Below are 23,827 nucleotides of genomic sequence, written 5' to 3'. Positions count from 1 at the left end.
GTGTCATAATAGGCTCTGAGCCTTTATATACCTGTGCACAGCAGCAGCCACCTTCAGTCTGCTGCTGGACAGCCAGCAGCAGCAGCAGCAGGAGAGGTATGTAATCAGGAGCCCTCCTGCTAAGGGTAGACAGCTGCTCGTTCCACCCCACCCCCCGCCTTAATTGGTTCTCCTCCCTTCCAACGGTGTTGAGGCGGGTGGGAACAGCAGGGGGTGAAGGTGCTGTGTTTAAAGAGGTGGAGTTATGCAGATCTAAAACGCGTGGATTGCAGCAGCAGCAAGCCGAAAAGTGCAGGCATGTAAGGGATCTAGAGGTTGACAACATGTCTTCTTAACGGGAGTCCAGGAGCTCATCTCCACAAATGGACTTTTCAGGATCCTTGGGTGGCTCCGTAGTTTGAAACCAATTCTGGTTATCGCTTCTCGGCCTTTTGGCTAAGATCAAGTGTAGTATCTGTTCTTATCAGTTTAATATCTGATACGTCCCCTATCTGGGGACCATATATTAAATGGATTTTTAGAACAGGGAGATGGAAAAAGAGCTTGCTCTGTCCACTCCACGCATTGACCTGGTATTGCAGTATCTCCAGAACCGGTGCACCCCTTCTTTAATGCAGTTTCTAAAATCAGAAAGAATTGAATTCAATGTTTTTTGTTCATTTTGCTTGTTTGTCGGATTTTGGGATGGACTCTTTGGCTTTGCTTTTCTTCTCCTCATTGGATTTTTCATGTTCAAAGTTGCAGAAGCCAGATTACAAGCTCATTTTGGTTCAACTTCAGCAACTGTGCATTGCATTGCCATGTAATGTGATGCAATGCTATCTTTCTAGCTCTCCCTTTTTACTTCCTTTTGGATAAACAGACATATTAGGCAAGCATTTTGGAGCTTTCACCTAAATAACTACAGGTGGTGAGATAAGCTGCACAATATAATTGACCTTTCAGTATATTGTTGCACACACACCATCTATTTAGCAAATGCCCTTGTTATCAACAGCAGCCTTTTAAACTCACCTGAGCTAACAGGTATGTGCGCTGGTTACTCTGCTGCGCTTAAAATTTCTTTTTTGGTTTGCTACAATGCCTTTTCTGAAACGTTGTCTCCTTCTGCTGGAACACTGACTTCTTTCATTTAATGCCTGCAGACTATAAAAGAGAACCCAACCCAAAAAGTTTGGTTGATTAGTCTGTGGCATTCTGTTAAACTGTTGCTTATGGCGGTCTCTGTGAGCTTCTCAGCGACATTCAGCCAGCCAGGCATCCTGCCTGCAGTAGATGGAATGTGGCAATGGAACGCTGGCTGCGCGTGTCATAATAGGCTCTGAGCCTTTATATACCTGTGCACAGCAGCAGCCACCTTCAGTCTGCTGCTGGACAGCCAGCAGCAGCAGCAGCAGGAGAGGTATGTAATCAGGAGCCCTCCTGCTAAGGGTAGACAGCTGCTCGTTCCACCCCACCCCCCGCCTTAATTGGTTCTCCTCCCTTCCAACGGTGTTGAGGCGGGTGGGAACAGCAGGGGGTGAAGGTGCTGTGTTTAAAGAGGTGGAGTTATGCAGATCTAAAACGCGTGGATTGCAGCAGCAGCAAGCCGAAAAGTGCAGGCATGTAAGGGATCTAGAGGTTGACAACATGTCTTCTTAACGGGAGTCCAGGAGCTCATCTCCACAAATGGACTTTTCAGGATCCTTGGGTGGCTCCGTAGTTTGAAACCAATTCTGGTTATCGCTTCTCGGCCTTTTGGCTAAGATCAAGTGTAGTATCTGTTCTTATCAGTTTAATATCTGATACGTCCCCTATCTGGGGACCATATATTAAATGGATTTTTAGAACAGGGAGATGGAAAAAGAGCTTGCTCTGTCCACTCCACGCATTGACCTGGTATTGCAGTATCTCCAGGACCGGTGCACCCCTTCTTTAATGCAGTTTCTAAAATCAGAAAGAATTGAATTCAATGTTTTTTGTTCATTTTGCTTGTTTGTCGGATTTTGGGATGGACTCTTTGGCTTTGCTTTTCTTCTCCTCATTGGATTTTTCATGTTCAAAGTTGCAGAAGCCAGATTACAAGCTCATTTTGGTTCAACTTCAGCAACTGTGCATTGCATTGCCATGTAATGTGATGCAATGCTATCTTTCTAGCTCTCCCTTTTTACTTCCTTTTGGATAAACAGACATATTAGGCAAGCATTTTGGAGCTTTCACCTAAATAACTACAGGTGGTGAGATAAGCTGCACAATATAATTGACCTTTCAGTATATTGTTGCACACACACCATCTATTTAGCAAATGCCCTTGTTATCAACAGCAGCCTTTTAAACTCACCTGAGCTAACAGGTATGTGCGCTGGTTACTCTGCTGCGCTTAAAATTTCTTTTTTGGTTTGCTACAATGCCTTTTCTGAAACGTTGTCTCCTTCTGCTGGAACACTGACTTCTTTCATTTAATGCCTGCAGACTATAAAAGAGAACCCAACCCAAAAAGTTTGGTTGATTAGTCTGTGGCATTCTGTTAAACTGTTGCTTATGGCGGTCTCTGTGAGCTTCTCAGCGACATTCAGCCAGCCAGGTATCCTGCCTGCAGTAGATGGAATGTGGCAATGGAACGCTGGCTGCGTGTGTCATAATAGGCTCTGAGCCTTTATATACCTGTGCACAGCAGCAGCCACCTTCAGTCTGCTGCTGGACAGCCAGCAGCAGCAGCAGCAGGAGAGGTATGTAATCAGCAGCCCTCCTGCTAAGGGTAGACAGCTGCTCGTTCCACCCCACCCCCCGCCTTAATTGGTTCTCCTCCCTTCCAACGGTGTTGAGGCGGGTGGGAACAGCAGGGGGTGAAGGTGCTGTGTTTAAAGAGGTGGAGTTATGCAGATCTAAAACGCGTGGATTGCAGCAGCAGCAAGCCGAAAAGTGCAGGCATGTAAGGGATCTAGAGGTTGACAACATGTCTTCTTAACGGGAGTCCAGGAGCTCATCTCCACAAATGGACTTTTCAGGATCCTTGGGTGGCTCCGTAGTTTGAAACCAATTCTGGTTATCGCTTCTCGGCCTTTTGGCTAAGATCAAGTGTAGTATCTGTTCTTATCAGTTTAATATCTGATACGTCCCCTATCTGGGGACCATATATTAAATGGATTTTTAGAACAGGGAGATGGAAAAAGAGCTTGCTCTGTCCACTCCACGCATTGACCTGGTATTGCAGTATCTCCAGGACCGGTGCACCCCTTCTTTAATGCAGTTTCTAAAATCAGAAAGAATTGAATTCAATGTTTTTTGTTCATTTTGCTTGTTTGTCGGATTTTGGGATGGACTCTTTGGCTTTGCTTTTCTTCTCCTCATTGGATTTTTCATGTTCAAAGTTGCAGAAGCCAGATTACAAGCTCATTTTGGTTCAACTTCAGCAACTGTGCATTGCATTGCCATGTAATGTGATGCAATGCTATCTTTCTAGCTCTCCCTTTTTACTTCCTTTTGGATAAACAGACATATTAGGCAAGCATTTTGGAGCTTTCACCTAAATAACTACAGGTGGTGAGATAAGCTGCACAATATAATTGACCTTTCAGTATATTGTTGCACACACACCATCTATTTAGCAAATGCCCTTGTTATCAACAGCAGCCTTTTAAACTCACCTGAGCTAACAGGTATGTGCGCTGGTTACTCTGCTGCGCTTAAAATTTCTTTTTTGGTTTGCTACAATGCCTTTTCTGAAACGTTGTCTCCTTCTGCTGGAACACTGACTTCTTTCATTTAATGCCTGCAGACTATAAAAGAGAACCCAACCCAAAAAGTTTGGTTGATTAGTCTGTGGCATTCTGTTAAACTGTTGCTTATGGCGGTCTCTGTGAGCTTCTCAGCGACATTCAGCCAGCCAGGTATCCTGCCTGCAGTAGATGGAATGTGGCAATGGAACGCTGGCTGCGTGTGTCATAATAGGCTCTGAGCCTTTATATACCTGTGCACAGCAGCAGCCACCTTCAGTCTGCTGCTGGACAGCCAGCAGCAGCAGCAGCAGGAGAGGTATGTAATCAGCAGCCCTCCTGCTAAGGGTAGACAGCTGCTCGTTCCACCCCACCCCCCGCCTTAATTGGTTCTCCTCCCTTCCAACGGTGTTGAGGCGGGTGGGAACAGCAGGGGGTGAAGGTGCTGTGTTTAAAGAGGTGGAGTTATGCAGATCTAAAACGCGTGGATTGCAGCAGCAGCAAGCCGAAAAGTGCAGGCATGTAAGGGATCTAGAGGTTGACAACATGTCTTCTTAACGGGAGTCCAGGAGCTCATCTCCACAAATGGACTTTTCAGGATCCTTGGGTGGCTCCGTAGTTTGAAACCAATTCTGGTTATCGCTTCTCGGCCTTTTGGCTAAGATCAAGTGTAGTATCTGTTCTTATCAGTTTAATATCTGATACGTCCCCTATCTGGGGACCATATATTAAATGGATTTTTAGAACAGGGAGATGGAAAAAGAGCTTGCTCTGTCCACTCCACGCATTGACCTGGTATTGCAGTATCTCCAGGACCGGTGCACCCCTTCTTTAATGCAGTTTCTAAAATCAGAAAGAATTGAATTCAATGTTTTTTGTTCATTTTGCTTGTTTGTCGGATTTTGGGATGGACTCTTTGGCTTTGCTTTTCTTCTCCTCATTGGATTTTTCATGTTCAAAGTTGCAGAAGCCAGATTACAAGCTCATTTTGGTTCAACTTCAGCAACTGTGCATTGCATTGCCATGTAATGTGATGCAATGCTATCTTTCTAGCTCTCCCTTTTTACTTCCTTTTGGATAAACAGACATATTAGGCAAGCATTTTGGAGCTTTCACCTAAATAACTACAGGTGGAGAGATAAGCTGCACAATATAATTGACCTTTCAGTATATTGTTGCACACACACCATCTATTTAGCAAATGCCCTTGTTATCAACAGCAGCCTTTTAAACTCACCTGAGCTAACAGGTATGTGCGCTGGTTACTCTGCTGCGCTTAAAATTTCTTTTTTGGTTTGCTACAATGCCTTTTCTGAAACGTTGTCTCCTTCTGCTGGAACACTGACTTCTTTCATTTAATGCCTGCAGACTATAAAAGAGAACCCAACCCAAAAAGTTTGGTTGATTAGTCTGTGGCATTCTGTTAAACTGTTGCTTATGGCGGTCTCTGTGAGCTTCTCAGCGACATTCAGCCAGCCAGGTATCCTGCCTGCAGTAGATGGAATGTGGCAATGGAACGCTGGCTGCGTGTGTCATAATAGGCTCTGAGCCTTTATATACCTGTGCACAGCAGCAGCCACCTTCAGTCTGCTGCTGGACAGCCAGCAGCAGCAGCAGCAGGAGAGGTATGTAATCAGGAGCCCTCCTGCTAAGGGTAGACAGCTGCTCGTTCCACCCCACCCCCCGCCTTAATTGGTTCTCCTCCCTTCCAACGGTGTTGAGGCGGGTGGGAACAGCAGGGGGTGAAGGTGCTGTGTTTAAAGAGGTGGAGTTATGCAGATCTAAAACGCGTGGATTGCAGCAGCAGCAAGCCGAAAAGTGCAGGCATGTAAGGGATCTAGAGGTTGACAACATGTCTTCTTAACGGGAGTCCAGGAGCTCATCTCCACAAATGGACTTTTCAGGATCCTTGGGTGGCTCCGTAGTTTGAAACCAATTCTGGTTATCGCTTCTCGGCCTTTTGGCTAAGATCAAGTGTAGTATCTGTTCTTATCAGTTTAATATCTGATACGTCCCCTATCTGGGGACCATATATTAAATGGATTTTTAGAACAGGGAGATGGAAAAAGAGCTTGCTCTGTCCACTCCACGCATTGACCTGGTATTGCAGTATCTCCAGGACCGGTGCACCCCTTCTTTAATGCAGTTTCTAAAATCAGAAAAAATTGAATTCAATGTTTTTTGTTCATTTTGCTTGTTTGTCGGATTTTGGGATGGACTCTTTGGCTTTGCTTTTCTTCTCCTCATTGGATTTTTCATGTTCAAAGTTGCAGAAGCCAGATTACAAGCTCATTTTGGTTCAACTTCAGCAACTGTGCATTGCATTGCCATGTAATGTGATGCAATGCTATCTTTCTAGCTCTCCCTTTTTACTTCCTTTTGGATAAACAGACATATTAGGCAAGCATTTTGGAGCTTTCACCTAAATAACTACAGGTGGTGAGATAAGCTGCACAATATAATTGACCTTTCAGTATATTGTTGCACACACACCATCTATTTAGCAAATGCCCTTGTTATCAACAGCAGCCTTTTAAACTCACCTGAGCTAACAGGTATGTGCGCTGGTTACTCTGCTGCGCTTAAAATTTCTTTTTTGGTTTGCTACAATGCCTTTTCTGAAACGTTGTCTCCTTCTGCTGGAACACTGACTTCTTTCATTTAATGCCTGCAGACTATAAAAGAGAACCCAACCCAAAAAGTTTGGTTGATTAGTCTGTGGCATTCTGTTAAACTGTTGCTTATGGCGGTCTCTGTGAGCTTCTCAGCGACATTCAGCCAGCCAGGTATCCTGCCTGCAGTAGATGGAATGTGGCAATGGAACGCTGGCTGCGCGTGTCATAATAGGCTCTGAGCCTTTATATACCTGTGCACAGCAGCAGCCACCTTCAGTCTGCTGCTGGACAGCCAGCAGCAGCAGCAGCAGGAGAGGTATGTAATCAGGAGCCCTCCTGCTAAGGGTAGACAGCTGCTCGTTCCACCCCACCCCCCGCCTTAATTGGTTCTCCTCCCTTCCAACGGTGTTGAGGCGGGTGGGAACAGCAGGGGGTGAAGGTGCTGTGTTTAAAGAGGTGGAGTTATGCAGATCTAAAACGCGTGGATTGCAGCAGCAGCAAGCCGAAAAGTGCAGGCATGTAAGGGATCTAGAGGTTGACAACATGTCTTCTTAACGGGAGTCCAGGAGCTCATCTCCACAAATGGACTTTTCAGGATCCTTGGGTGGCTCCGTAGTTTGAAACCAATTCTGGTTATCGCTTCTCGGCCTTTTGGCTAAGATCAAGTGTAGTATCTGTTCTTATCAGTTTAATATCTGATACGTCCCCTATCTGGGGACCATATATTAAATGGATTTTTAGAACAGGGAGATGGAAAAAGAGCTTGCTCTGTCCACTCCACGCATTGACCTGGTATTGCAGTATCTCCAGGACCGGTGCACCCCTTCTTTAATGCAGTTTCTAAAATCAGAAAGAATTGAATTCAATGTTTTTTGTTCATTTTGCTTGTTTGTCGGATTTTGGGATGGACTCTTTGGCTTTGCTTTTCTTCTCCTCATTGGATTTTTCATGTTCAAAGTTGCAGAAGCCAGATTACAAGCTCATTTTGGTTCAACTTCAGCAACTGTGCATTGCATTGCCATGTAATGTGATGCAATGCTATCTTTCTAGCTCTCCCTTTTTACTTCCTTTTGGATAAACAGACATATTAGGCAAGCATTTTGGAGCTTTCACCTAAATAACTACAGGTGGTGAGATAAGCTGCACAATATAATTGACCTTTCAGTATATTGTTGCACACACACCATCTATTTAGCAAATGCCCTTGTTATCAACAGCAGCCTTTTAAACTCACCTGAGCTAACAGGTATGTGCGCTGGTTACTCTGCTGCGCTTAAAATTTCTTTTTTGGTTTGCTACAATGCCTTTTCTGAAACGTTGTCTCCTTCTGCTGGAACACTGACTTCTTTCATTTAATGCCTGCAGACTATAAAAGAGAACCCAACCCAAAAAGTTTGGTTGATTAGTCTGTGGCATTCTGTTAAACTGTTGCTTATGGCGGTCTCTGTGAGCTTCTCAGCGACATTCAGCCAGCCAGGTATCCTGCCTGCAGTAGATGGAATGTGGCAATGGAACGCTGGCTGCGCGTGTCATAATAGGCTCTGAGCCTTTATATACCTGTGCACAGCAGCAGCCACCTTCAGTCTGCTGCTGGACAGCCAGCAGCAGCAGCAGCAGGAGAGGTATGTAATCAGGAGCCCTCCTGCTAAGGGTAGACAGCTGCTCGTTCCACCCCACCCCCCGCCTTAATTGGTTCTCCTCCCTTCCAACGGTGTTGAGGCGGGTGGGAACAGCAGGGGGTGAAGGTGCTGTGTTTAAAGAGGTGGAGTTATGCAGATCTAAAACGCGTGGATTGCAGCAGCAGCAAGCCGAAAAGTGCAGGCATGTAAGGGATCTAGAGGTTGACAACATGTCTTCTTAACGGGAGTCCAGGAGCTCATCTCCACAAATGGACTTTTCAGGATCCTTGGGTGGCTCCGTAGTTTGAAACCAATTCTGGTTATCGCTTCTCGTCCTTTTGGCTAAGATCAAGTGTAGTATCTGTTCTTATCAGTTTAATATCTGATACGTCCCCTATCTGGGGACCATATATTAAATGGATTTTTAGAACAGGGAGATGGAAAAAGAGCTTGCTCTGTCCACTCCACGCATTGACCTGGTATTGCAGTATCTCCAGGACCGGTGCACCCCTTCTTTAATGCAGTTTCTAAAATCAGAAAGAATTGAATTCAATGTTTTTTGTTCATTTTGCTTGTTTGTCGGATTTTGGGATGGACTCTTTGGCTTTGCTTTTCTTCTCCTCATTGGATTTTTCATGTTCAAAGTTGCAGAAGCCAGATTACAAGCTCATTTTGGTTCAACTTCAGCAACTGTGCATTGCATTGCCATGTAATGTGATGCAATGCTATCTTTCTAGCTCTCCCTTTTTACTTCCTTTTGGATAAACAGACATATTAGGCAAGCATTTTGGAGCTTTCACCTAAATAACTACAGGTGGTGAGATAAGCTGCACAATATAATTGACCTTTCAGTATATTGTTGCACACACACCATCTATTTAGCAAATGCCCTTGTTATCAACAGCAGCCTTTTAAACTCACCTGAGCTAACAGGTATGTGCGCTGGTTACTCTGCTGCGCTTAAAATTTCTTTTTTGGTTTGCTACAATGCCTTTTCTGAAACGTTGTCTCCTTCTGCTGGAACACTGACTTCTTTCATTTAATGCCTGCAGACTATAAAAGAGAACCCAACCCAAAAAGTTTGGTTGATTAGTCTGTGGCATTCTGTTAAACTGTTGCTTATGGCGGTCTCTGTGAGCTTCTCAGCGACATTCAGCCAGCCAGGTATCCTGCCTGCAGTAGATGGAATGTGGCAATGGAACGCTGGCTGCGCGTGTCATAATAGGCTCTGAGCCTTTATATACCTGTGCACAGCAGCAGCCACCTTCAGTCTGCTGCTGGACAGCCAGCAGCAGCAGCAGCAGCAGGAGAGGTATGTAATCAGGAGCCCTCCTGCTAAGGGTAGACAGCTGCTCGTTCCACCCCACCCCCCGCCTTAATTGGTTCTCCTCCCTTCCAACGGTGTTGAGGCGGGTGGGAACAGCAGGGGGTGAAGGTGCTGTGTTTAAAGAGGTGGAGTTATGCAGATCTAAAACGCGTGGATTGCAGCAGCAGCAAGCCGAAAAGTGCAGGCATGTAAGGGATCTAGAGGTTGACAACATGTCTTCTTAACGGGAGTCCAGGAGCTCATCTCCACAAATGGACTTTTCAGGATCCTTGGGTGGCTCCGTAGTTTGAAACCAATTCTGGTTATCGCTTCTCGGCCTTTTGGCTAAGATCAAGTGTAGTATCTGTTCTTATCAGTTTAATATCTGATACGTCCCCTATCTGGGGACCATATATTAAATGGATTTTTAGAACAGGGAGATGGAAAAAGAGCTTGCTCTGTCCACTCCACGCATTGACCTGGTATTGCAGTATCTCCAGGACCGGTGCACCCCTTCTTTAATGCAGTTTCTAAAATCAGAAAGAATTGAATTCAATGTTTTTTGTTCATTTTGCTTGTTTGTCGGATTTTGGGATGGACTCTTTGGCTTTGCTTCTCTTCTCCTCATTGGATTTTTCATGTTCAAAGTTGCAGAAGCCAGATTACAAGCTCATTTTGGTTCAACTTCAGCAACTGTGCATTGCATTGCCATGTAATGTGATGCAATGCTATCTTTCTAGCTCTCCCTTTTTACTTCCTTTTGGATAAACAGACATATTAGGCAAGCATTTTGGAGCTTTCACCTAAATAACTACAGGTGGTGAGATAAGCTGCACAATATAATTGACCTTTCAGTATATTGTTGCACACACACCATCTATTTAGCAAATGCCCTTGTTATCAACAGCAGCCTTTTAAACTCACCTGAGCTAACAGGTATGTGCGCTGGTTACTCTGCTGCGCTTAAAATTTCTTTTTTGGTTTGCTACAATGCCTTTTCTGAAACGTTGTCTCCTTCTGCTGGAACACTGACTTCTTTCATTTAATGCCTGCAGACTATAAAAGAGAACCCAACCCAAAAAGTTTGGTTGATTAGTCTGTGGCATTCTGTTAAACTGTTGCTTATGGCGGTCTCTGTGAGCTTCTCAGCGACATTCAGCCAGCCAGGTATCCTGCCTGCAGTAGATGGAATGTGGCAATGGAACGCTGGCTGCGCGTGTCATAATAGGCTCTGAGCCTTTATATACCTGTGCACAGCAGCAGCCACCTTCAGTCTGCTGCTGGACAGCCAGCAGCAGCAGCAGCAGGAGAGGTATGTAATCAGGAGCCCTCCTGCTAAGGGTAGACAGCTGCTCGTTCCACCCCACCCCCCGCCTTAATTGGTTCTCCTCCCTTCCAACGGTGTTGAGGCGGGTGGGAACAGCAGGGGGTGAAGGTGCTGTGTTTAAAGAGGTGGAGTTATGCAGATCTAAAACGCGTGGATTGCAGCAGCAGCAAGCCGAAAAGTGCAGGCATGTAAGGGATCTAGAGGTTGACAACATGTCTTCTTAACGGGAGTCCAGGAGCTCATCTCCACAAATGGACTTTTCAGGATCCTTGGGTGGCTCCGTAGTTTGAAACCAATTCTGGTTATCGCTTCTCGGCCTTTTGGCTAAGATCAAGTGTAGTATCTGTTCTTATCAGTTTAATATCTGATACGTCCCCTATCTGGGGACCATATATTAAATGGATTTTTAGAACAGGGAGATGGAAAAAGAGCTTGCTCTGTCCACTCCACGCATTGACCTGGTATTGCAGTATCTCCAGGACCGGTGCACCCCTTCTTTAATGCAGTTTCTAAAATCAGAAAGAATTGAATTCAATGTTTTTTGTTCATTTTGCTTGTTTGTCGGATTTGGGGATGGACTCTTTGGCTTTGCTTTTCTTCTCCTCATTGGATTTTTCATGTTCAAAGTTGCAGAAGCCAGATTACAAGCTCATTTTGGTTCAACTTCAGCAACTGTGCATTGCATTGCCATGTAATGTGATGCAATGCTATCTTTCTAGCTCTCCCTTTTTACTTCCTTTTGGATAAACAGACATATTAGGCAAGCATTTTGGAGCTTTCACCTAAATAACTACAGGTGGTGAGATAAGCTGCACAATATAATTGACCTTTCAGTATATTGTTGCACACACACCATCTATTTAGCAAATGCCCTTGTTATCAACAGCAGCCTTTTAAACTCACCTGAGCTAACAGGTATGTGCGCTGGTTACTCTGCTGCGCTTAAAATTTCTTTTTTGGTTTGCTACAATGCCTTTTCTGAAACGTTGTCTCCTTCTGCTGGAACACTGACTTCTTTCATTTAATGCCTGCAGACTATAAAAGAGAACCCAACCCAAAAAGTTTGGTTGATTAGTCTGTGGCATTCTGTTAAACTGTTGCTTATGGCGGTCTCTGTGAGCTTCTCAGCGACATTCAGCCAGCCAGGTATCCTGCCTGCAGTAGATGGAATGTGGCAATGGAACGCTGGCTGCGCGTGTCATAATAGGCTCTGAGCCTTTATATACCTGTGCACAGCAGCAGCCACCTTCAGTCTGCTGCTGGACAGCCAGCAGCAGCAGCAGCAGGAGAGGTATGTAATCAGGAGCCCTCCTGCTAAGGGTAGACAGCTGCTCGTTCCACCCCACCCCCCGCCTTAATTGGTTCTCCTCCCTTCCAACGGTGTTGAGGCGGGTGGGAACAGCAGGGGGTGAAGGTGCTGTGTTTAAAGAGGTGGAGTTATGCAGATCTAAAACGCGTGGATTGCAGCAGCAGCAAGCCGAAAAGTGCAGGCATGTAAGGGATCTAGAGGTTGACAACATGTCTTCTTAACGGGAGTCCAGGAGCTCATCTCCACAAATGGACTTTTCAGGATCCTTGGGTGGCTCCGTAGTTTGAAACCAATTCTGGTTATCGCTTCTCGGCCTTTTGGCTAAGATCAAGTGTAGTATCTGTTCTTATCAGTTTAATATCTGATACGTCCCCTATCTGGGGACCATATATTAAATGGATTTTTAGAACAGGGAGATGGAAAAAGAGCTTGCTCTGTCCACTCCACGCATTGACCTGGTATTGCAGTATCTCCAGGACCGGTGCACCCCTTCTTTAATGCAGTTTCTAAAATCAGAAAGAATTGAATTCAATGTTTTTTGTTCATTTTGCTTGTTTGTCGGATTTGGGGATGGACTCTTTGGCTTTGCTTTTCTTCTCCTCATTGGATTTTTCATGTTCAAAGTTGCAGAAGCCAGATTACAAGCTCATTTTGGTTCAACTTCAGCAACTGTGCATTGCATTGCCATGTAATGTGATGCAATGCTATCTTTCTAGCTCTCCCTTTTTACTTCCTTTTGGATAAACAGACATATTAGGCAAGCATTTTGGAGCTTTCACCTAAATAACTACAGGTGGTGAGATAAGCTGCACAATATAATTGACCTTTCAGTATATTGTTGCACACACACCATCTATTTAGCAAATGCCCTTGTTATCAACAGCAGCCTTTTAAACTCACCTGAGCTAACAGGTATGTGCGCTGGTTACTCTGCTGCGCTTAAAATTTATTTTTTGGTTTGCTACAATGCCTTTTCTGAAACGTTGTCTCCTTCTGCTGGAACACTGACTTCTTTCATTTAATGCCTGCAGACTATAAAAGAGAACCCAACCCAAAAAGTTTGGTTGATTAGTCTGTGGCATTCTGTTAAACTGTTGCTTATGGCGGTCTCTGTGAGCTTCTCAGCGACATTCAGCCAGCCAGGTATCCTGCCTGCAGTAGATGGAATGTGGCAATGGAACGCTGGCTGCGCGTGTCATAATAGGCTCTGAGCCTTTATATACCTGTGCACAGCAGCAGCCACCTTCAGTCTGCTGCTGGACAGCCAGCAGCAGCAGCAGCAGGAGAGGTATGTAATCAGGAGCCCTCCTGCTAAGGGTAGACAGCTGCTCGTTCCACCCCACCCCCCGCCTTAATTGGTTCTCCTCCCTTCCAACGGTGTTGAGGCGGGTGGGAACAGCAGGGGGTGAAGGTGCTGTGTTTAAAGAGGTGGAGTTATGCAGATCTAAAACGCGTGGATTGCAGCAGCAGCAAGCCGAAAAGTGCAGGCATGTAAGGGATCTAGAGGTTGACAACATGTCTTCTTAACGGGAGTCCAGGAGCTCATCTCCACAAATGGACTTTTCAGGATCCTTGGGTGGCTCCGTAGTTTGAAACCAATTCTGGTTATCGCTTCTCGGCCTTTTGGCTAAGATCAAGTGTAGTATCTGTTCTTATCAGTTTAATATCTGATACGTCCCCTATCTGGGGACCATATATTAAATGGATTTTTAGAACAGGGAGATGGAAAAAGAGCTTGCTCTGTCCACTCCACGCATTGACCTGGTATTGCAGTATCTCCAGGACCGGTGCACCCCTTCTTTAATGCAGTTTCTAAAATCAGAAAGAATTGAATTCAATGTTTTTTGTTCATTTTGCTTGTTTGTCGGATTTTGGGATGGACTCTTTGGCTTTGCTTTTCTTCTCCTCATTGGATTTTTCATGTTCAAAGTTGCAGAAGCCAGATTACAAGCTCATTTTGGTTCAACTTCAGCAACTGTGCATTGCATTGCCATGTAATGTGATGCAATGCTATCTTTCTAGCTCTCCCTTTTTACTTCCTTTTGGATAAACAGACATATTAGGCAAGCATTTTGGAGCTTTCACCTAAATAACTACAGGTGGTGAGATAAGCTGCACAATATAATTGACCTTTCAGTATATTGTTGCACACACACCATCTATTTAGCAAATGCCCTTGTTATCAACAGCAGCCTTTTAAACTCACCTGAGCTAACAGGTATGTGCGCTGGTTACTCTGCTGCGCTTAAAATTTCTTTTTTGGTTTGCTACAATGCCTTTTCTGAAATGTTGTCTCCTTCTGCTGGAACACTGACTTCTTTCATTTAATGCCTGCAGACTATAAAAGAGAACCCAACCCAAAAAGTTTGGTTGATTAGTCTGTGGCATTCTGTTAAACTGTTGCTTATGGCGGTCTCTGTGAGCTTCTCAGCGACATTCAGCCAGCCAGGTATCCTGCCTGCAGTAGATGGAATGTGGCAATGGAACGCTGGCTGCGCGTGTCATAATAGGCTCTGAGCCTTTATATACCTGTGCACAGCAGCAGCCACCTTCAGTCTGCTGCTGGACAGCCAGCAGCAGCAGCAGCAGGAGAGGTATGTAATCAGGAGCCCTCCTGCTAAGGGTAGACAGCTGCTCGTTCCACCCCACCCCCCGCCTTAATTGGTTCTCCTCCCTTCCAACGGTGTTGAGGCGGGTGGGAACAGCAGGGGGTGAAGGTGCTGTGTTTAAAGAGGTGGAGTTATGCAGATCTAAAACGCGTGGATTGCAGCAGCAGCAAGCCGAAAAGTGCAGGCATGTAAGGGATCTAGAGGTTGACAACATGTCTTCTTAACGGGAGTCCAGGAGCTCATCTCCACAAATGGACTTTTCAGGATCCTTGGGTGGCTCCGTAGTTTGAAACCAATTCTGGTTATCGCTTCTCGGCCTTTTGGCTAAGATCAAGTGTAGTATCTGTTCTTATCAGTTTAATATCTGATACGTCCCCTATCTGGGGACCATATATTAAATGGATTTTTAGAACAGGGAGATGGAAAAAGAGCTTGCTCTGTCCACTCCACGCATTGACCTGGTATTGCAGTATCTCCAGGACCGGTGCACTCCTTCTTTAATGCAGTTTCTAAAATCAGAAAGAATTGAATTCAATGTTTTTTGTTCATTTTGCTTGTTTGTCGGATTTTGGGATGGACTCTTTGGCTTTGCTTTTCTTCTCCTCATTGGATTTTTCATGTTCAAAGTTGCAGAAGCCAGATTACAAGCTCATTTTGGTTCAACTTCAGCAACTGTGCATTGCATTGCCATGTAATGTGATGCAATGCTATCTTTCTAGCTCTCCCTTTTTACTTCCTTTTGGATAAACAGACATATTAGGCAAGCATTTTGGAGCTTTCACCTAAATAACTACAGGTGGTGAGATAAGCTGCACAATATAATTGACCTTTCAGTATATTGTTGCACACACACCATCTATTTAGCAAATGCCCTTGTTATCAACAGCAGCCTTTTAAACTCACCTGAGCTAACAGGTATGTGCGCTGGTTACTCTGCTGCGCTTAAAATTTCTTTTTTGGTTTGCTACAATGCCTTTTCTGAAACGTTGTCTCCTTCTGCTGGAACACTGACTTCTTTCATTTAATGCCTGCAGACTATAAAAGAGAACCCAACCCAAAAAGTTTGGTTGATTAGTCTGTGGCATTCTGTTAAACTGTTGCTTATGGCGGTCTCTGTGAGCTTCTCAGCGACATTCAGCCAGCCAGGTATCCTGCCTGCAGTAGATGGAATGTGGCAATGGAACGCTGGCTGCGCGTGTCATAATAGGCTCTGAGCCTTTATATACCTGTGCACAGCAGCAGCCACCTTCAGTCTGCTGCTGGACAGCCAGCAGCAGCAGCAGCAGGAGAGGTATGTAATCAGGAGCCCTCCTGCTAAGGGTAGACAGCTGCTCGTTCCACCCCACCCCCCGCCTTAATTGGTTCTCCTCCCTTCCAACGGTGTTGAGGCGGGTGGGAACAGCAGGGGGTGAAGGTGCTGTGTTTAAAGAGGTGGAGTTATGCAGATCTAAAACGCGTGGATTGCAGCAGCAGCAAGCCGAAAAGTGCAGGCATGTAAGGGATCTAGAGGTTGACAACATGTCTTCTTAACGGGAGTCCAGGAGCTCATCTCCACAAATGGACTTTTCAGGATCCTTGGGTGGCTCCGTAGTTTGAAACCAATTCTGGTTATCGCTTCTCGGCCTTTTGGCTAAGATCAAGTGTAGTATCTGTTCTTATCAGTTTAATATCTGATACGTCCCCTATCTGGGGACCATATATTAAATGGATTTTTAGAACAGGGAGATGGAAAAAGAGCTTGCTCTGTCCACTCCACGCATTGACCTGGTATTGCAGTATCTCCAGGACCGGTGCACCCCTTCTTTAATGCAGTTTCTAAAATCAGAAAGAATTGAATTCAATGTTTTTTGTTCATTTTGCTTGTTTGTCGGATTTTGGGATGGACTCTTTGGCTTTGCTTTTCTTCTCCTCATTGGATTTTTCATGTTCAAAGTTGCAGAAGCCAGATTACAAGCTCATTTTGGTTCAACTTCAGCAACTGTGCATTGCATTGCCATGTAATGTGATGCAATGCTATCTTTCTAGCTCTCCCTTTTTACTTCCTTTTGGATAAACAGACATATTAGGCAAGCATTTTGGAGCTTTCACCTAAATAACTACAGGTGGTGAGATAAGCTGCACAATATAATTGACCTTTCAGTATATTGTTGCACACACACCATCTATTTAGCAAATGCCCTTGTTATCAACAGCAGCCTTTTAAACTCACCTGAGCTAACAGGTATGTGCGCTGGTTACTCTGCTGCGCTTAAAATTTCTTTTTTGGTTTGCTACAATGCCTTTTCTGAAACGTTGTCTCCTTCTGCTGGAACACTGACTTCTTTCATTTAATGCCTGCAGACTATAAAAGAGAACCCAACCCAAAAAGTTTGGTTGATTAGTCTGTGGCATTCTGTTAAACTGTTGCTTATGGCGGTCTCTGTGAGCTTCTCAGCGACATTCAGCCAGCCAGGTATCCTGCCTGCAGTAGATGGAATGTGGCAATGGAACGCTGGCTGCGCGTGTCATAATAGGCTCTGAGCCTTTATATACCTGTGCACAGCAGCAGCCACCTTCAGTCTGCTGCTGGACAGCCAGCAGCAGCAGCAGCAGGAGAGGTATGTAATCAGGAGCCCTCCTGCTAAGGGTAGACAGCTGCTCGTTCCACCCCACCCCCCGCCTTAATTGGTTCTCCTCCCTTCCAACGGTGTTGAGGCGGGTGGGAACAGCAGGGGGTGAAGGTGCTGTGTTTAAAGAGGTGGAGTTATGCAGATCTAAAACGCGTGGATTGCAGCAGCAGCAAGCCGAAAAGTGCAGGCATGTAAGGGATCTAGAGGTTGACAACATGTCTTCTTAACGGGAGTCCAGGAGCTCATCTCCACAAATGGACTTTTCAGGATCCTTGGGTGGCTCCGTAGTTTGAAACCAATTCTGGTTATCGCTTCTCGGCCTTTTGGCTAAGATCAAGTGTAGTATCTGTTCTTATCAGTTTAATATCTGATACGTCCCCTATCTGGGGACCATATATTAAATGGATTTTTAGAACAGGGAGATGGAAAAAGAGCTTGCTCTGTCCACTCCACGCATTGACCTGGTATTGCAGTATCTCCAGGACCGGTGCACCCCTTCTTTAATGCAGTTTCTAAAATCAGAAAGAATTGAATTCAATGTTTTTTGTTCATTTTGCTTGTTTGTCGGATTTTGGGATGGACTCTTTGGCTTTGCTTTTCTTCTCCTCATTGGATTTTTCATGTTCAAAGTTGCAGAAGCCAGATTACAAGCTCATTTTGGTTCAACTTCAGCAACTGTGCATTGCATTGCCATGTAATGTGATGCAATGCTATCTTTCTAGCTCTCCCTTTTTACTTCCTTTTGGATAAACAGACATATTAGGCAAGCATTTTGGAGCTTTCACCTAAATAACTACAGGTGGTGAGATAAGCTGCACAATATAATTGACCTTTCAGTATATTGTTGCACACACACCATCTATTTAGCAAATGCCCTTGTTATCAACAGCAGCCTTTTAAACTCACCTGAGCTAACAGGTATGTGCGCTGGTTACTCTGCTGCGCTTAAAATTTCTTTTTTGGTTTGCTACAATGCCTTTTCTGAAACGTTGTCTCCTTCTGCTGGAACACTGACTTCTTTCATTTAATGCCTGCAGACTATAAAAGAGAACCCAACCCAAAAAGTTTGGTTGATTAGTCTGTGGCATTCTGTTAAACTGTTGCTTATGGCGGTCTCTGTGAGCTTCTCAGCGACATTCAGCCAGCCAGGTATCCTGCCTGCAGTAGATGGAATGTGGCAATGGAACGCTGGCTGCGCGTGTCATAATAGGCTCTGAGCCTTTATATACCTGTGCACAGCAGCAGCCACCTTCAGTCTGCTGCTGGACAGCCAGCAGCAGCAGCAGCAGGAGAGGTATGTAATCAGGAGCCCTCCTGCTAAGGGTAGACAGCTGCTCGTTCCACCCCACCCCCCGCCTTAATTGGTTCTCCTCCCTTCCAACGGTGTTGAGGCGGGTGGGAACAGCAGGGGGTGAAGGTGCTGTGTTTAAAGAGGTGGAGTTATGCAGATCTAAAACGCGTGGATTGCAGCAGCAGCAAGCCGAAAAGTGCAGGCATGTAAGGGATCTAGAGGTTGACAACATGTCTTCTTAATGGGAGTCCAGGAGCTTATCTCCACAAATGGACTTTTCAGGATCCTTGGGTGGCTCCGTAGTTTGAAACCAATTCTGGTTATCGCTTCTCGGCCTTTTGGCTAAGATCAAGTGTAGTATCTGTTCTTATCAGTTTAATATCTGATACGTCCCCTATCTGGGGACCATATATTAAATGGATTTTTAGAACAGGGAGATGGAAAAAGAGCTTGCTCTGTCCACTCCACGCATTGACCTGGTATTGCAGTATCTCCAGGACCGGTGCACCCCTTCTTTAATGCAGTTTCTAAAATCAGAAAGAATTGAATTCAATGTTTTTTGTTCATTTTGCTTGTTTGTCGGATTTTGGGATGGACTCTTTGGCTTTGCTTTTCTTCTCCTCATTGGATTTTTCATGTTCAAAGTTGCAGAAGCCAGATTACAAGCTCATTTTGGTTCAACTTCAGCAACTGTGCATTGCATTGCCATGTAATGTGATGCAATGCTATCTTTCTAGCTCTCCCTTTTTACTTCCTTTTGGATAAACAGACATATTAGGCAAGCATTTTGGAGCTTTCACCTAAATAACTACAGGTGGTGAGATAAGCTGCACAATATAATTGACCTTTCAGTATATTGTTGCACACACACCATCTATTTAGCAAATGCCCTTGTTATCAACAGCAGCCTTTTAAACTCACCTGAGCTAACAGGTATGTGCGCTGGTTACTCTGCTGCGCTTAAAATTTCTTTTTTGGTTTGCTACAATGCCTTTTCTGAAACGTTGTCTCCTTCTGCTGGAACACTGACTTCTTTCATTTAATGCCTGCAGACTATAAAAGAGAACCCAACCCAAAAAGTTTGGTTGATTAGTCTGTGGCATTCTGTTAAACTGTTGCTTATGGCGGTCTCTGTGAGCTTCTCAGCGACATTCAGCCAGCCAGGTATCCTGCCTGCAGTAGATGGAATGTGGCAATGGAACGCTGGCTGCGCGTGTCATAATAGGCTCTGAGCCTTTATATACCTGTGCACAGCAGCAGCCACCTTCAGTCTGCTGCTGGACAGCCAGCAGCAGCAGCAGCAGGAGAGGTATGTAATCAGGAGCCCTCCTGCTAAGGGTAGACAGCTGCTCGTTCCACCCCACCCCCCGCCTTAATTGGTTCTCCTCCCTTCCAACGGTGTTGAGGCGGGTGGGAACAGCAGGGGGTGAAGGTGCTGTGTTTAAAGAGGTGGAGTTATGCAGATCTAAAACGCGTGGATTGCAGCAGCAGCAAGCCGAAAAGTGCAGGCATGTAAGGGATCTAGAGGTTGACAACATGTCTTCTTAATGGGAGTCCAGGAGCTTATCTCCACAAATGGACTTTTCAGGATCCTTGGGTGGCTCCGTAGTTTGAAACCAATTCTGGTTATCGCTTCTCGGCCTTTTGGCTAAGATCAAGTGTAGTATCTGTTCTTATCAGTTTAATATCTGATACGTCCCCTATCTGGGGACCATATATTAAATGGATTTTTAGAACAGGGAGATGGAAAAAGAGCTTGCTCTGTCCACTCCACGCATTGACCTGGTATTGCAGTATCTCCAGGACCGGTGCACCCCTTCTTTAATGCAGTTTCTAAAATCAGAAAGAATTGAATTCAATGTTTTTTGTTCATTTTGCTTGTTTGTCGGATTTTGGGATGGACTCTTTGGCTTTGCTTTTCTTCTCCTCATTGGATTTTTCATGTTCAAAGTTGCAGAAGCCAGATTACAAGCTCATTTTGGTTCAACTTCAGCAACTGTGCATTGCATTGCCATGTAATGTGATGCAATGCTATCTTTCTAGCTCTCCCTTTTTACTTCCTTTTGGATAAACAGACATATTAGGCAAGCATTTTGGAGCTTTCACCTAAATAACTACAGGTGGTGAGATAAGCTGCACAATATAATTGACCTTTCAGTATATTGTTGCACACACACCATCTATTTAGCAAATGCCCTTGTTATCAACAGCAGCCTTTTAAACTCACCTGAGCTAACAGGTATGTGCGCTGGTTACTCTGCTGCGCTTAAAATTTCTTTTTTGGTTTGCTACAATGCCTTTTCTGAAACGTTGTCTCCTTCTGCTGGAACACTGACTTCTTTCATTTAATGCCTGCAGACTATAAAAGAGAACCCAACCCAAAAAGTTTGGTTGATTAGTCTGTGGCATTCTGTTAAACTGTTGCTTATGGCGGTCTCTGTGAGCTTCTCAGCGACATTCAGCCAGCCAGGTATCCTGCCTGCAGTAGATGGAATGTGGCAATGGAACGCTGGCTGCGCGTGTCATAATAGGCTCTGAGCCTTTATATACCTGTGCACAGCAGCAGCCACCTTCAGTCTGCTGCTGGACAGCCAGCAGCAGCAGCAGCAGGAGAGGTATGTAATCAGGAGCCCTCCTGCTAAGGGTAGACAGCTGCTCGTTCCACCCCACCCCCCGCCTTAATTGGTTCTCCTCCCTTCCAACGGTGTTGAGGTGGGTGGGAACAGCAGGGGGTGAAGGTGCTGTGTTTAAAGAGGTGGAGTTATGCAGATCTAAAATGCGTGGATTGCAGCAGCAGCAAGCCGAAAAGTGCAGGCATGTAAGGGATCTAGAGGTTGACAACATGTCTTCTTAACGGGAGTCCAGGAGCTCATCTCCACAAATGGACTTTTCAGGATCCTTGGGTGGCTCCGTAGTTTGAAACCAATTCTGGTTATCGCTTCTCGGCCTTTTGGCTAAGATCAAGTGTAGTATCTGTTCTTATCAGTTTAATATCTGATACGTCCCCTATCTGGGGACCATATATTAAATGGATTTTTAGAACAGGGAGATGGAAAAAGAGCTTGCTCTGTCCACTCCACGCATTGACCTGGTATTGCAGTATCTCCAGGACCGGTGCACCCCTTCTTTAATGCAGTTTCTAAAATCAGAAAGAATTGAATTCAATGTTTTTTGTTCATTTTGCTTGTTTGTCGGATTTTGGGATGGACTCTTTGGCTTTGCTTTTCTTCTCCTCATTGGATTTTTCATGTTCAAAGTTGCAGAAGCCAGATTACAAGCTCATTTTGGTTCAACTTCAGCAACTGTGCATTGCATTGCCATGTAATGTGATGCAATGCTATCTTTCTAGCTCTCCCTTTTTACTTCCTTTTGGATAAACAGACATATTAGGCAAGCATTTTGGAGCTTTCACCTAAATAACTACAGGTGGTGAGATAAGCTGCACAATATAATTGACCTTTCAGTATATTGTTGCACACACACCATCTATTTAGCAAATGCCCTTGTTATCAACAGCAGCCTTTTAAACTCACCTGAGCTAACAGGTATGTGTGCTGGTTACTCTGCTGCGCTTAAAATTTCTTTTTTGGTTTGCTACAATGCCTTTTCTGAAACGTTGTCTCCTTCTGCTGGAACACTGACTTCTTTCATTTAATGCCTGCAGACTATAAAAGAGAACCCAACCCAAAAAGTTTGGTTGATTAGTCTGTGGCATTCTGTTAAACTGTTGCTTATGGCGGTCTCTGTGAGCTTCTCAGCGACATTCAGCCAGCCAGGTATCCTGCCTGCAGTAGATGGAATGTGGCAATGGAACGCTGGCTGCGCGTGTCATAATAGGCTCTGAGCCTTTATATACCTGTGCACAGCAGCAGCCACCTTCAGTCTGCTGCTGGACAGCCAGCAGCAGCAGCAGCAGGAGAGGTATGTAATCAGGAGCCCTCCTGCTAAGGGTAGACAGCTGCTCGTTCCACCCCACCCCCCGCCTTAATTGGTTCTCCTCCCTTCCAACGGTGTTGAGGCGGGTGGGAACAGCAGGGGGTGAAGGTGCTGTGTTTAAAGAGGTGGAGTTATGCAGATCTAAAACGCGTGGATTGCAACAGCAGCAAGCCGAAAAGTGCAGGCATGTAAGGGATCTAGAAGTTGACAACATGTCTTCTTAACGGGAGTCCAGGAGCTCATCTCCACAAATGGACTTTTCAGGATCCTTGGGTGGCTCCGTAGTTTGAAACCAATTCTGGTTATCGCTTCTTGGCCTTTTGGCTAAGATCAAGTGTAGTATCTGTTCTTATCAGTTTAATATCTGATACGTCCCCTATCTGGGGACCATATATTAAATGGATTTTTAGAACAGGGAGATGGAAAAAGAGCTTGCTCTGTCCACTCCACGCATTGACCTGGTATTGCAGTATCTCCAGGACCGGTGCACCCCTTCTTTAATGCAGTTTCTAAAATCAGAAAGAATTGAATTCAATGTTTTTTGTTCATTTTGCTTGTTTGTCGGATTTTGGGATGGACTCTTTGGCTTTGCTTTTCTTCTCCTCATTGGATTTTTCATGTTCAAAGTTGCAGAAGCCAGATTACAAGCTCATTTTGGTTCAACTTCAGCAACTGTGCATTGCATTGCCATGTAATGTGATGCAATGCTATCTTTCTAGCTCTCCCTTTTTACTTCCTTTTGGATAAACAGACATATTAGGCAAGCATTTTGGAGCTTTCACCTAAATAACTACAGGTGGTGAGATAAGCTGCACAATATAATTGACCTTTCAGTATATTGTTGCACACACACCATCTATTTAGCAAATGCCCTTGTTATCAACAGCAGCCTTTTAAACTCACCTGAGCTAACAGGTATGTGCGCTGGTTACTCTGCTGCGCTTAAAATTTCTTTTTTGGTTTGCTACAATGCCTTTTCTGAAACGTTGTCTCCTTCTGCTGGAACACTGACTTCTTTCATTTAATGCCTGCAGACTATAAAAGAGAACCCAACCCAAAAAGTTTGGTTGATTAGTCTGTGGCATTCTGTTAAACTGTTGCTTATGGCGGTCTCTGTGAGCTTCTCAGCGACATTCAGCCAGCCAGGTATCCTGCCTGCAGTAGATGGAATGTGGCAATGGAACGCTGGCTGCGCGTGTCATAATAGGCTCTGAGCCTTTATATACCTGTGCACAGCAGCAGCCACCTTCAGTCTGCTGCTGGACAGCCAGCAGCAGCAGCAGCAGGAGAGGTATGTAATCAGGAGCCCTCCTGCTAAGGGTAGACAGCTGCTCGTTCCACCCCACCCCCCGCCTTAATTGGTTCTCCTCCCTTCCAACGGTGTTGAGGCGGGTGGGAACAGCAGGGGGTGAAGGTGCTGTGTTTAAAGAGGTGGAGTTATGCAGATCTAAAACGCGTGGATTGCAGCAGCAGCAAGCCGAAAAGTGCAGGCATGTAAGGGATCTAGAGGT

At 45.0% G+C, this 23,827-nt stretch overlaps 18 non-coding genes across 18 annotated transcripts; all 18 read left to right on the top strand.

The window, feature by feature from the left end:
• The first annotated feature begins 415 nt into the window (after nucleotides 1-415).
• LOC141235245 (U2 spliceosomal RNA) lies at nucleotides 416-606 on the top strand. The gene has a single exon (XR_012301097.1). It is a non-coding gene; the product is annotated as a U2 spliceosomal RNA (small nuclear RNA).
• Nucleotides 607-1,721: 1,115 nt separating this feature from the next.
• Nucleotides 1,722-1,912, top strand: LOC141234989 (U2 spliceosomal RNA). Its single transcript, XR_012300849.1, has one exon. It is a non-coding gene; the product is annotated as a U2 spliceosomal RNA (small nuclear RNA).
• Nucleotides 1,913-3,027: 1,115 nt separating this feature from the next.
• LOC141234988 (U2 spliceosomal RNA) lies at nucleotides 3,028-3,218 on the top strand. Its single transcript, XR_012300848.1, has one exon. It is a non-coding gene; the product is annotated as a U2 spliceosomal RNA (small nuclear RNA).
• Nucleotides 3,219-4,333: 1,115 nt separating this feature from the next.
• Nucleotides 4,334-4,524, top strand: LOC141234987 (U2 spliceosomal RNA). The gene has a single exon (XR_012300847.1). It is a non-coding gene; the product is annotated as a U2 spliceosomal RNA (small nuclear RNA).
• Nucleotides 4,525-5,639: 1,115 nt separating this feature from the next.
• LOC141234986 (U2 spliceosomal RNA) lies at nucleotides 5,640-5,830 on the top strand. The gene has a single exon (XR_012300846.1). It is a non-coding gene; the product is annotated as a U2 spliceosomal RNA (small nuclear RNA).
• Nucleotides 5,831-6,945: 1,115 nt separating this feature from the next.
• Nucleotides 6,946-7,136, top strand: LOC141234985 (U2 spliceosomal RNA). The gene has a single exon (XR_012300845.1). It is a non-coding gene; the product is annotated as a U2 spliceosomal RNA (small nuclear RNA).
• A 1,115-nt stretch (nucleotides 7,137-8,251) lies between these two features.
• On the top strand, nucleotides 8,252-8,442 carry LOC141235281 (U2 spliceosomal RNA). Its single transcript, XR_012301131.1, has one exon. It is a non-coding gene; the product is annotated as a U2 spliceosomal RNA (small nuclear RNA).
• Nucleotides 8,443-9,560: 1,118 nt separating this feature from the next.
• LOC141234983 (U2 spliceosomal RNA) lies at nucleotides 9,561-9,751 on the top strand. The gene has a single exon (XR_012300843.1). It is a non-coding gene; the product is annotated as a U2 spliceosomal RNA (small nuclear RNA).
• Nucleotides 9,752-10,866: 1,115 nt separating this feature from the next.
• Nucleotides 10,867-11,057, top strand: LOC141234982 (U2 spliceosomal RNA). Its single transcript, XR_012300842.1, has one exon. It is a non-coding gene; the product is annotated as a U2 spliceosomal RNA (small nuclear RNA).
• Nucleotides 11,058-12,172: 1,115 nt separating this feature from the next.
• On the top strand, nucleotides 12,173-12,363 carry LOC141234981 (U2 spliceosomal RNA). Its single transcript, XR_012300841.1, has one exon. It is a non-coding gene; the product is annotated as a U2 spliceosomal RNA (small nuclear RNA).
• A 1,115-nt stretch (nucleotides 12,364-13,478) lies between these two features.
• On the top strand, nucleotides 13,479-13,669 carry LOC141234980 (U2 spliceosomal RNA). The gene has a single exon (XR_012300840.1). It is a non-coding gene; the product is annotated as a U2 spliceosomal RNA (small nuclear RNA).
• A 1,115-nt stretch (nucleotides 13,670-14,784) lies between these two features.
• Nucleotides 14,785-14,975, top strand: LOC141235172 (U2 spliceosomal RNA). Its single transcript, XR_012301027.1, has one exon. It is a non-coding gene; the product is annotated as a U2 spliceosomal RNA (small nuclear RNA).
• A 1,115-nt stretch (nucleotides 14,976-16,090) lies between these two features.
• On the top strand, nucleotides 16,091-16,281 carry LOC141234979 (U2 spliceosomal RNA). The gene has a single exon (XR_012300839.1). It is a non-coding gene; the product is annotated as a U2 spliceosomal RNA (small nuclear RNA).
• A 1,115-nt stretch (nucleotides 16,282-17,396) lies between these two features.
• LOC141234978 (U2 spliceosomal RNA) lies at nucleotides 17,397-17,587 on the top strand. The gene has a single exon (XR_012300838.1). It is a non-coding gene; the product is annotated as a U2 spliceosomal RNA (small nuclear RNA).
• Nucleotides 17,588-18,702: 1,115 nt separating this feature from the next.
• LOC141234977 (U2 spliceosomal RNA) lies at nucleotides 18,703-18,893 on the top strand. Its single transcript, XR_012300837.1, has one exon. It is a non-coding gene; the product is annotated as a U2 spliceosomal RNA (small nuclear RNA).
• A 1,115-nt stretch (nucleotides 18,894-20,008) lies between these two features.
• LOC141234976 (U2 spliceosomal RNA) lies at nucleotides 20,009-20,199 on the top strand. The gene has a single exon (XR_012300836.1). It is a non-coding gene; the product is annotated as a U2 spliceosomal RNA (small nuclear RNA).
• Nucleotides 20,200-21,314: 1,115 nt separating this feature from the next.
• On the top strand, nucleotides 21,315-21,505 carry LOC141234975 (U2 spliceosomal RNA). The gene has a single exon (XR_012300835.1). It is a non-coding gene; the product is annotated as a U2 spliceosomal RNA (small nuclear RNA).
• Nucleotides 21,506-22,620: 1,115 nt separating this feature from the next.
• LOC141235168 (U2 spliceosomal RNA) lies at nucleotides 22,621-22,811 on the top strand. The gene has a single exon (XR_012301023.1). It is a non-coding gene; the product is annotated as a U2 spliceosomal RNA (small nuclear RNA).
• Nucleotides 22,812-23,827: the final 1,016 nt, after the last annotated feature.

The sequence above is a fragment of the Phyllobates terribilis genome, unplaced genomic scaffold, assembly GCF_046119375.1.
Source record: "Phyllobates terribilis strain yellow unplaced genomic scaffold, ASM4611937v1 Scaffold_650__1_contigs__length_881393, whole genome shotgun sequence".
Classification (NCBI taxonomy): domain Eukaryota; kingdom Metazoa; phylum Chordata; class Amphibia; order Anura; family Dendrobatidae; genus Phyllobates; species Phyllobates terribilis.
This window is presented reverse-complemented; position numbering and strand designations above follow the sequence as displayed.